The sequence below is a fragment of the Microtus oregoni genome, unplaced genomic scaffold (genome assembly GCF_018167655.1).
Source record: "Microtus oregoni isolate MIOR12 unplaced genomic scaffold, Mior012 000021F_ref0000039, whole genome shotgun sequence".
NCBI classification, from domain to species: Eukaryota; Metazoa; Chordata; class Mammalia; order Rodentia; family Cricetidae; genus Microtus; species Microtus oregoni.
The window spans coordinates 38,380,659-38,392,700 of record NW_024543080.1 but is presented as its reverse complement, the minus strand read 5'-3'; the positions used below and the strand labels follow the sequence as shown (position 1 = coordinate 38,392,700).

Here is a 12,042-nt window from a genome sequence, read left to right as displayed (position 1 = left end):
TTCAGTAGACTCTGGGGCTGGCACATAGTAAGCATTGGTAAGAGTAGACTAGGTCAGAGAGAGCTTTTTCTTTTTAATTAGCGTGAGAACATTGGGGAATGAGATGGGAGCAACTGCAGGATTTTAGAGAAAAGGTGTGACATTATCTGTATTTGAAAAGGGACCACTTTGTACAGGCTGCTGAAGACAGGGCGCCTCTCAGAGTAGGGAGAGGATAATGCTCCCTTGTTGATTGTGAGGTTGTCAAAGTGGCACAGGTGACCCTGCACAGGCACTAGATCCAGTGGGAAGTGGAAACCTTTCTGCTCTATTGCCCTGGAAATCAAGTTCTTTGTTATATAAAACCATAAGAAGTATACGATTAAAATTACTGTAGAATAGCATAAAGAAAGCAGAAAAACTTTGTTTTGCCTTCTGTTGTGTTCCTGATTCCTTAACACATAGGGCTGATTTTAGTTTCTCCTTACTGTATGGTTAAACCGCTTTTGTTTCTTCTTCTTGGTCTTCCTCTTACTTTTTTTGTCCGGGTCTTCCTCTTACTTTTTTTGTCCGGATTGTCCTTACTTCTTAGTATTTTTAAAGGTCTCTGTTAATAATGTTTTTCCCCAAACAAATGTAAATTAGCATTCTTAGCATGTGCAAGAGTCTGGCAAGGCAAAATAAATTAATATCATTAAAAATGCTACATGTATATATATTAGTTTTCTTTTTTCTTTTTTTCTAATTTTTTAATTTATTTATTAAAGATTTCTGCCTCCTCCCCGCCACCGCCTCCCATTTCCCTCCCCTTCCCCCCATCAAGTCCCCCTCCCTCATCAGCCCAAAGAGCAATCAGGGTTCCCTGCCCTGTGGGAAGTTCAAGGACCACCCACCTCCATCCAGGTCTAGTAAGGTGAGCATCTAAACTGCCTAGGCTCCCACAAAGCCAGTACGTGTAGTACGATCAAAAACCCATTGCCATTGTTCTTGAGTTCTCAGCAGTCCTCATTGTCCACTATGTTCAGTGAGTCCGGTTTTATCCCATGCTTTTCTGTTGCTCTGATAAAAGATTAAGACCAAGGCAACTTAGAAGAGTTTATTTGGGCTCATCATTCCAGATAAGCACCACCACATGGAAGCAGGGAAGTATGGCAGCTAAAGAAGGAAGCTTTATCTTCAAACTCAAGCATGAAACAGAGAGAAAGCTAGAAATGGCAGAGTTTTTAACCCTCTGAAAGTTTCTCTCTAGTGACATTTCCACACCTCCTGAACCTCTCCAAAGTTTTATCAGTTGAAGAATGGTGTTTAAACACCTGAGCTTATGTGGGGCATTTCTCTTTCAAACCACCATAACATGTATGATTATAATTACACTAATCATTAATTTAATCATCTTTTAAGTATTTGAACTTGTAATTTAAGTAATTAATTATGTCATACTCATCTCTATATTGACTTGTATAGGTCTAAAGAAATTTCTTTCAGAGAATTGGTTCAGGTGATTGTAGAAACTAGTCAGCCTAGAAGTCTAAGAATAGTTGGCAGACTAGGACCTTGGACCACGGATGATGTTATTGTCTCTCAAGGAAGAGGGCTTCCTTTTCACAGAAAGCTCACAGTTTTGTAATGTAGCCCAATCTGGACTTGTAGATGTTTCCTTTTTGCTTGTTGACTAAGAGGCATGAAGAGTCCAAGTGTCAGAGGGAATCTTTGCTTTGTTTCAGTGCAGTTGTAAATTCCAGTGGAAACGTTTTACTTCATAAGTAAGACCTGCAGCCCAGCCAGACCATAAGGCTGTATGGTTGATAATGTTTAGAGAGTGGTGGCAATGCTGTTTTCACCCATTCTCAGGCTTGGCAATGGGAGAAATAGTACTTTGTTGGACACTAATTTAGAGCATACACAACCTTGTGGGCATCATTACTCCAGACCTGCAAAGTATTTTGCCACCTATTCGGTATTATAACAGCTTTCAAAAATCCATTTCCCCACCATTCTGTCAAGCTAGCTGCATCATGGTGAGAGGGGAACTTGCTAAGACCAATGAACATCGTGAGCCTGGGTTTATTGTTATCCTCCATGTGCTTTTAGGTGAATTTGCTATCAGAAGCAATGCTGTGTGAAATAACTGGATGGTAGATAAGGCATTCGGTAAGTCCATGAATGGTAGGTTTGGCAAAAACATTGTATGTAGGTAACGCAAATCCTTAGCCAGAGTGTTTTTTAAATAAGAACAAAATTACCCTTTCTATGATGGAAATGGTTCATATATTTAACTTGCCACCAGGTAGCTGGCTAATCGTCTTGTGAATTGGTACCATATTAGGAGCTCAATGTGGGCAGATTAGTGGCTCAAGTTAGCTCTGCTGTGGTTTAGTAAAAGTTGATATTACTGAACTCGTGCACAGTATTCTTCCCTCCCATGGCCTTTTGGCTCATAAGCCATCAAGTAATGATAGGGGTGGCTAGGGAAAGAATCTTACTGGTATTTCCAGAATGGGTTATGTTACCTACTTTATTCTTAAAATACTTTACTGATCCCACCATTTGGTGAACATTCATGTTGGGCATATATCTTCACTTCCCTTCACCCCTGTTCAGAAACATCTGTCAGTATGCCTTCTTTATTTAGATTTCCTTCATAGCTGTTTCTTGATCATGTCCTTTTAAGTCAGTGACTTCTAGCTAAACTATAGGGCATATTCTGTGAGTTGATAAATGCACCAGCATCTCTTTACTGGTATTTAGAAATAGAAGAACTAAACTCATTGTTCACTGCGTGGATTCATTTTCGCCACTAAAGGAATGTTTCAGAAGGTACCACACCCATTGATTTTCCTAGTGGTATATTCATATTTTGTATAATCATCTGTAAAAGAGGCCAAACCTTTTTCTTCTATAGTCAACTCTGAGTATTCAATCCCATGAGGCCTTAGGTGTGAGCTAGAAGAGAAAAATTAATGTAGCAGAAACGGGAATCGTGGGCATCAGGGCTACTTGTTCATAAACTATTGTACCTTCATAGTGCACTTGGTTGTCTTCGTGTATAAAGTGCTTACATTTGTTGGCAGAACTGCAGTATACACCCAGTATCATGAATTTGGTGGTTCATGTGTTCAGGTGGTTCAGTTTATGTTGGAGATCAGATCACATGGGAACTCTTTATTCAGTTCCCAATAATACCAGGGACAAACCAACTTCTGTTTCTCAGAAGGAAAGTTAACTTTCCATGGAGGATGGCAGGGCTCTGGCCCAAGATCCCAGGGATCTGTACCCTGATCTATCTATGCAGGGGCTTGCCAAAGGATTCAGACAGTATATCTGCCATTGCCACTTCAAGCATCTCCTGGATCATGTGGCTCAAGTTGCAGAAAATCTTTCATGGCAGTCCAGCTTTTTGTAGAGCGCTTTGTTGTTGTGGGCAACATTCAGAGCTTAGGTCAAGAAAGGTGATACAACTCCGAGGTAAAAGACACTGAAAGTATTTCAAATACAGCTTTGTTTGCAGAAAACAACTGCACCTGATTGTCTTCATTAACAGATTAAAAAAATGAATATATTTCAGATCAGTATTTACATACCAGGTACCAAGAGATGACTTAGTGTACAAGCAGAGGCATCATATCTGGTACAGTAGAATTTATTGAGGAGCTTGACATTTTGTTTTAATTATTCAGAATGTCTTCGGTTCAGTTGATTTGGCCATCCAGATCAAGTCAGAAGTTTTTCCTAAGTGTACTATGGGTGACTCCCAACACTTTTGGTCTCTGTGTACCAGAGTAGTATGATTACTGTTTGCATTTTGCTGTCCCATAGGTAGTAACTGTGTTCACCTTTGTTTGGTTGTCAAGCACTGCTACCTGGCCCCTGCTTTCCTAGTATTCAATTATTCTCATTGATTTAAGGACCCCATAATCAGTGATGGAGAGTCTCGTGGTAATTTGTGACTTAGACAGCTACTTTAGAGTTCTTTAACTATGCCAAAACTCTCAAGATTTATTTCTTGTAATTATGGTTAAAGCTGAATAATTTTGATACTCCTGAATTGGGTAAACAGATTTTATGTGATAAACCACTATGACGTTGTCGCTGACCTAAGCCTTTGGTGGTATATGCCCTAGTAGTTTTGGCTCTGGAACTTCGTTTGGTATAGGCCTCATTTTGACTGATATTTAACAACTAACCAGCTACACTGCCAGACTCAGTGCATTACATAGGCTTTCTGTTTAATGGTTCTTACAAATAAATTTGGTCTGGTCAAACTTGAACTTTTGTCTACATTATCCTGCACTCTTAACACTAATTACCACACAGACTTGACAGTTTTCTATCATATAAACTGCATGCTTCTCCATGGGTTGTACTTTGATGTTTGCTGGAACTGGAATTTGGTAATATTTAAAGAGTAGGGGTTAGTCCGGAGGAGAATCTGCTATTTCTGGCAAAGAAGCCATTATAGTATAGTCTACATGAATTTAGACACAGAAATTAGTCTGTTTTCTGTTAGCAAAATGCCTGTGTAAAGAAAAGGTGCTTGTTTATGTTAGTTTTTGAGGTTTAAGGTCATCATGCTTCTATATCGTTTTAGCTTTCATGAGCACTTCATGGTAGATTGGTTCATGACAGTATCTTGAAAGGGAGCAGTAGGTGAGGCACAGTAGACAGCAGGGAGAGACCAGTCTTGCTTTCTTACAGTAACTGGAATTGCACAAGAGCAGTGTTGATTTCTTCCTAGGCTCTGTCTCTTATAGGTGCCATCATTTCTCACACTGTGCCCCTGAGGAACAAACCTTGAATGTACAAACCCTTTGGGACTGTGCTCAAATCATAGCAGCAAAGTTCACCTCAGGTGGAAGAAAGTATGCTGCCACTACCAAAGTCCCAGCTCAGTTAGATGTTTGATGTACACAGCTTCACAGACTGCATAGTCCTCATTCCAGTTCTCAGAATCTCATTAGTTCCAAATCAGTGCTTTTGATTTAATACACTGTGAAGCTGAGAATTCATTTTGTTTTGTCATAAAGCTACTCAGGATGGTATTCTGGTTGTGGTGCTCAGAAATTGGCCCTGTAGTGACAGTGGATGCAGTTTCTACTCTTGGACATAGAAGTTTGTAGGTCATTTATGCAATGCTTGAGTTAGGCATGTGAAGCCTTGTGTTTTACTTTAGTAGTAAGGAGCCAGCCACCAGCTAATCTCATTATACTTGTTTGAAAGATGCTCTAAGCTATCAAATACATTACTTATGCAGAACCTTGACTTAGTAATATTCATTAGGAATATCCAATTATTATTGTTTATTTTTATTGATGTGCTATGGGCGTCTGATTCTCTTTGTCAATAGAAATAGTCTTTTGTTGCATAAATCCAATAAGAGTAGAGAACTAATTAAGAAAATTCATTAAAAAATTTCTTCCCTCCAGAACCACTCTTAGTATTCCAATCAGTTTCTGTTAGAGAAAAATAAACACCAGAATGAATGGATACAAATATGAAATAACTTAAGAAATTGGCTTATGCGATTGTGAAGTTTAGTTTGAAGGACAGGTATCAAAGCTTAGAAACTTTTTGTCTGAAACTGAGTCTGTATTTTTGGGGCAGGATTTGTTTTCTCAGGGAAGCCCGTTTTATTTTTAATGTCTTCCAGATAATTGGATTGGGCCTACCCACACTACCAAGATTGGATCAGGCTTACCCATACCACTTTGCATGTTTTGTGCAAAGTGACCTTCTCAGTAGCCCTTCAGTTGTACATGGTTGACTACTTAGGTATTGTGCCTAACCAAGTTGGTATATGACATCTACCATCATTGACAGCAATTATCTCTTCACTTAATTTCTAGGTAAATCATTTAAAATGTTTATATACATGTATGTATTTTGTAATAAGCTTGCTCATTAATTAACTTCATTCTAGACATTATCTCCTTTAATAAATATTAAGTAGATTTTATTCACTAAGTATGTATACCTGTATTGTTTTAGGATGAAATATACATATTTTAGAATATATTTATATGTGTGTGTGCGTGTATGTATGTACATATATACATACACACATCTGAGTGTCTGTGTGTGGATATATTCACATGAGTACAGATTTCCACAAAGGCCAAGGATGGCATCTGATCCTCTGGAATGGAACACATGGGCAGTCGTGAGTTGCATAATATGGGAACTAGGAACTGAGCTCAGTTCCTCTGCAAGAACAGCATGCACTCTTAACTGTCAGTCCACCTCTCCATTCCTCTAAAATGAAACAATTTTGAAGTGACTTGCTTATAGAATGGTGTTGCCCACACTCAGGGTGGTTCATCTTTTTAGCCAAAACTCTCAGGAAGTACTTTTACAGACATGCCTGAGGGTTGACTCCTAGGTGATTTGAATCCCATCTTGATAATCAAGATCAACAACCATATTTATCATGATAAATTGAAATTATTGAAAATATTGCTGTTTTATTGCTCCTTTGAAAAGGAGGTTTTGAAGTCCAGGATACATGAGACCCAGTCTTTTAAAGAAAACAACAACAACAACAACAACAAAAACAACTCCACAAAGGTGAAGAAAAGAGGAGTGAGAATAGGAAAGAGAAAAAGTTATAAAAGCAAGTATGTCACTAAAGTGCTTTTGAAATAGAACTTTGAATGTACTAGCATAATACATAGTTTTTAGTGAAATCTTATTCATATTATAGATTTAGATTTTTTCTCAAAGATGTATACAATGGTGTATGTGCATAAGAGCTATTGCGTAGTTATGTCTGCACTCCCCCCCCCCCCCCCCCCCGTGGTGAGGATTGAGTCCAGGTTCCAGTATGCTGGGCAAGTACTCTACCACTAAGTTGTACTGTGCCTGCTTTGTGACAGACCTTCTTTCCCCACGGGCAATTGAATTGTCAGAGAAACTGGGTCAAATGTCTCCTGGACTAATTTGGATTTGGCTGATTTTCTTCCATATAGTTTCATTTAACTGGTTCTAATTGTTCCTCCATATTGTTAGCACTTTTATCTTAAATTTTGAGTTATGAATGCTCCCAGGAGGTGCCATGTGGTTCTGGGGCACCCACCTGAGTCACTGCATCCCCATGAGTCACATGTCTAGCTGTTTTGTTGTTCCACTTCCCACTTTTCAATTGGATCAGTGGATTTATCCTCAGCCCTGTCCTGTCCCTGCATTTAAAAAGTCAAAGTTTTTAACCTAATGGAGATGATTCACGGTTATTCATTCCCCTAATCCTAAGTATTGGTGATTGTTGCTTGCATCTGTTAATTGAAATTACAAACTATTTTTTTCACTTTAGTCATTCAGCATTTGTTAAGTGGGCTGTCAATAATTTTAATAATTTCTTTAGTTTTCCTAAAATATAGTCCTTATATTTTTATAATATAAGAGAAAATGCTTGTTTTCCCTTCTCTTGTCAAGTTTCAGATTAGGATTTGGTAATTTGCTTGACACTGCTGAGGTGTTTTTTTTTTCTCTCATTTTCTTTATTATCATTTTGAATTTGTGAATTTTAGAGACCACTTGATGCTTTTATTAGGACATTTTCTTGAAATTTTGTTTTATATCTTCGAGTCCAGTTGAATTGTGTGTGTGTGTGTGCGTATTTCAAATAAAGCACTCTTTCTGAATTCTCCTTATTTTTACTTTCATCTTTGAAGGGAATATTTTCCTCAGGAAGATTTCACAGTCTCCATTGTTTCCTTTTTTCTTTACTATTGTAGCTCCAGGCCCTGATGGTCCTTACAGTCTTCTGCATCCCCTTTCTCATTCCTCACTGGTAAAGATATAGGTAGTTTCTGAAGGCTTCATGTGCTGTCAGAGTGCTCCTCTATCCTTCTTGTATATTTTGTCTTAATACTTAGTTTGTTATGGGACACTTTTTACATTTGTTCCCACAAACATGTGAGTTTTCTACTTTTATTCTCTTAGTGTTAAATTATGCCAATTGATTTTCTAGTGTTAGTTTTTCATTTTTGCAGTGAACCTAGTTTTGTCTTAAAGTTCTATCCTTTTCATGGTTGGATTTAATTTGCTAATAATTTTTAGAATTCTGTATTTCTTGATCATGAGTGAGGCTATTTCTCCTTTCTGTTTTGCTGGAAAAGCTTGTCAAGGTTGAAGTCTTTCTCTTTTGGCCATTTGGTCATTGCTGGAACTCACTAATGAAACTATCTGGTCTGGAACAATTCCCTGTGGACTTTGGAGGTTAATTCTCAAATGGGTTAGTTTTTAATTTTTTCTTTTTTTCTTTAAAGAATATAAAGTAAAAGAATCTTCCTGGGATGGCTAAACTAGTATTACTTATGTACATTATGAATTTACATTTTCTCTTTTTTCAAGTGTGTATTTTAAAAAATGGCTAGGCTGACATAATCATACACAAGAGATATTCATCTGGTTAATACTTTTTTTCATTATAGAATAACCCGTGTTCATCTGTGCTTGCTCTCTCTCTCTCTGGTACATGCTACTTTGTTTGAAATGGATACTCGACTGGGGTTGTAATTCAGTTTGTAGAGTGTTTGCATAGCATGAATGAAGCTCTGAGTTTGAGTTTCAGCATTACATAAAACCTGGCCTGGTGGGTGAGGAACCACTGTATTCTCCTACAAGTGAGAAGTAGAGGGAGGAGGATCAGAGATTCAACATTATCCTCAACTATATAAGCAGTTCAAAGCCACCCTGGGATGTATGAAATCTGATTCAAAGAATTTCTTTTGAATACAGCTACTTTTAAAAGTAAGTTGTAGAATATACTATTTTATTGCTGCTTTTTTGTTTATATTTTTAAACTATTTAAATTTGTATGAATTCTAAACAAGACTCTTTCTTGCATCTTTGAGAGGCTTTTTTTTGAGTCTTCTACGCTCCTACTTTTAAATTTATTTATTTATTAAATATTTCTGTCTCTTCCCTGCCACCACCTCCCATTTCCCTCCCCCTCCCCCAATTAAGCCCCCCCCCCCCCCCCCCGTCAGCCCGAAAAGCAATCAGGGTTCCCTGTCCTGTGGGAAGTCCAAGGAACCTCCATCCAGGTCTAGTAAGGTGAGCATCCAAACTGCCTAGGCTCCCACAAAGCCAGTGCGTGCAGTAGGATCAGAAACCCATTGCCATTGTTCTTGAGTTCTCAGTAGTCCTCATTGTCCGCTATGTTCAGAGAGTCCGGTTTTATCCCAGGCCTTTTCAGACCCAGGCCAGCTGGCCTTGGTGAGTTCCCGATAGAACATCCCCATTGTCTCAGTGTGTGGGTGCACCCCTCGCGGTCCTGAGTTCCTTGCTCGTGCTCTCTCTCCTTCTGCTCCTGATTTGGACCTTGAGATTTCAGTCCTGTGCTCCAATGTGGGTCTCTGTCTCTGTCTCCTTTCCTCGCTTGCTGAAGGTTAATATTCAGGAGGATGCCTATATGTTTTTCTTTGGCTAGGCTCTTTTCTTTTTCGGGGACTCTGACAGTATCTCTTTCTGGTCTTCAATACTTCATTTGTAATAGAATATCTACTTCATGTAGTACCCAAGAAAGTAGATTGAGAAGTGCTTTGTAAAAATGAAGGTTTTATAATTAATGAAAAAAACACAAAACATTCAAATGAAGTCAGAGTGAGATGAACCTTTGAGTCTACATCCCCCTAGTTTGTAGAAGGCTGAGGCCAAGGTACATAAAGAGAGACCCAAGCTTCTCTGTGAGTGAGAAAATCAAGGACAGCCTTGATTTTCTGCTGCTCAGAACATTGGAATTACCTGTTTGCCTTCCTTCTCATGAAGAATTGGGCCATTGAGAGAAGCTTTGGCTCTTTAGCTCCTAGTTGAGTGTATCTTTCTTAAAAGCTTAGAAAGAGTACATGTGACATCAAAAGGAGAAAGGAATTGTAAGACTTTAGTTTCTTAAGTTACCAGTAATTAAAATTGTAGTCAAAGTAGTTACTGAATCTCCCCAAGTCAATCTACACAAAGAAAGCCTTGTTACAGTATTTGGAGATTAAAATTCACCTAATATAGTGAGGAATAAAGTCATGTGTGATTGCACCAAAATGCACTGGGGATTTAGCTGAAATTTTACTTGAAAAATCATCACTCCAGTATAGTTTTAGTGAAGTCTTATTATTGTTATGGAAAAGTGAAATTAATTGTGTTTATTAAAGGCAGTTCTGTTTTTTTCTAGTTAATTCCTTAGTTTCTCTAAATATATGCACACAGATAATTTATCTTTCTTTTAAATTTTTCAGTTTGATACTACTAAGGGAAAAGTTTCTTATTATTTGAGCTTTTGAATGTATTGTACAGTGATGGCTTCTTAGCTAGCCAGAAACCCCTCCCAAACTTTCTCTTTTGGAATTCTTTTGTCTAATTTCATATAAGAATTTATTTTCTAAATTCTCCTTCCAGGAAACTTGGTGCTTATGTAATGATAAGATTTCTAAAAGCACGTTAAAAGATTTATTGAGGAAACTTTAAAATATAAATAGTATTTTAAAATAAGTCTGAGAAGTTTTCCTTAGTCCTATTGCTTACACATTCCTTTAAAGAGGTACCATCATATGCTATTCGTGAATAGTTTTGAGTGAAAAGTTTCTCTTTCAGTATTGATTTCTATGAGGATTTGGTAAGCATTTAACATTGTTTTATTGATTCAGATGTTGAGGGACAGGTGGATGCTAGCTTATGTTGTATAGGTTCCCTATGAAAATATGAGCATTTTCTTTAGAAGACATTCATTGCAAGGTGTCACTACAAAGGACAGCTTATGCTACCAAAAGGGCGAGCCAGTCTGTTTTGAATTGAATAGTCTTTTTCAGGTGTTATGGATGTTGTTAGGGACTGTACAGTTTAATACATTTTCTAGAACTACTTATTATTTATTTATATCCCCTTTGTTGCTGTCCATAGGGACCCCTCAGGGTAAATATTGTGTACTAATTTTGTGTTTGAGGATGTTAAGAATCTTTAGAGATTTGATGGAAATGACATTCTAGTAAACAGTGAACTTGAGATTTGAGAACAGTTCTAACTCATGAATTGAGGGTCTTTTTGTGAAATTCCTCTATCCCTTTGAGAAACTGATGTTGAGGTGATAAGTTGTAAATCTAGTAATTATGCTTCAGTGCTGAATGAGCCAGACAGCATCTGCTAGTACCCCTGCCTGACCTGAACTCATTGACCAGGCTAGCCTGGAGCTGTTAGTCATCCTTTGATAGTTGATATGGAAAGAATGCTGCTTTTAACTGCTAAGAAGGACATAAAACACATTTCTTAGCAACAAAGCTCTTTGCATTAGATAAATGCTAAGTGTCTGGATTATGGTATTAAAAAGTGAGCCTTATGGTGTAATACCTAAATAGGAGCAGTCTGAAGAGCAACACAAATATTACCTCCTAATGATCAACACTGTTATGAATGACTCCTTTCATTCTAGATCATTTGAAACCACTTCATAGAAATCTCTGATTGAGTTTTCCAGGCAAGAATAATGCAGTAATTGTCAGCCTTTTTGAGAACATGTCTTCCCAGGCAAGTTCTACCTATTTAATGTCATTTTGCATCTTTGCCGTCTCCTTTTATCCTGTTGGACGGGAGCTGTTGCACTGTTTCAATGTGTCATGTGGTAGGTAGTGTTTTCTTGAATTTTCTATTAAGTGTGGTCTTCCTGTTGTTAAGAGGTCCAGAAATAAGTCTATGATACAATGAATTTAGTAAAGTATAGTAGATGATTATTTAACATTTTACTTAGGATTTTTTATTTGCTAGTGTTTTAATAATAAAGGTTTTGCAATTAAAACATAAACTTTACTTTATGTACCTTTATGAATGAAGTCTTTTCCTGTTTGGTGAGATGCTTCTATTATGGAGGTAGTGTACCTGAGTGGAAATAGTGAGAGGTGTGTAAATTAGTAAAATTTTATTTGTAATTTTTTTTCTCTCATCATTACACTGTCTTAACTTTTATTTTCATGATGCTAGACAACTTGTCTAGCATATCACATCCTGTAACTTTCTGAGTATTCTGTGCAAGAACCAAGCACAGCACTGTCCGCTCTTGCGTCCATGATCTTCCCATTGCTCATG

General features: G+C 37.6%; 1 protein-coding gene across 2 annotated transcripts in view; it reads left to right on the top strand.

The window, feature by feature from the left end:
* The window catches only part of Stim2 (stromal interaction molecule 2), a 127,315-nt gene that overhangs the window by 26,064 nt on the left and 89,209 nt on the right, over positions 1–12,042 (top strand). The window lies entirely within an intron of this gene.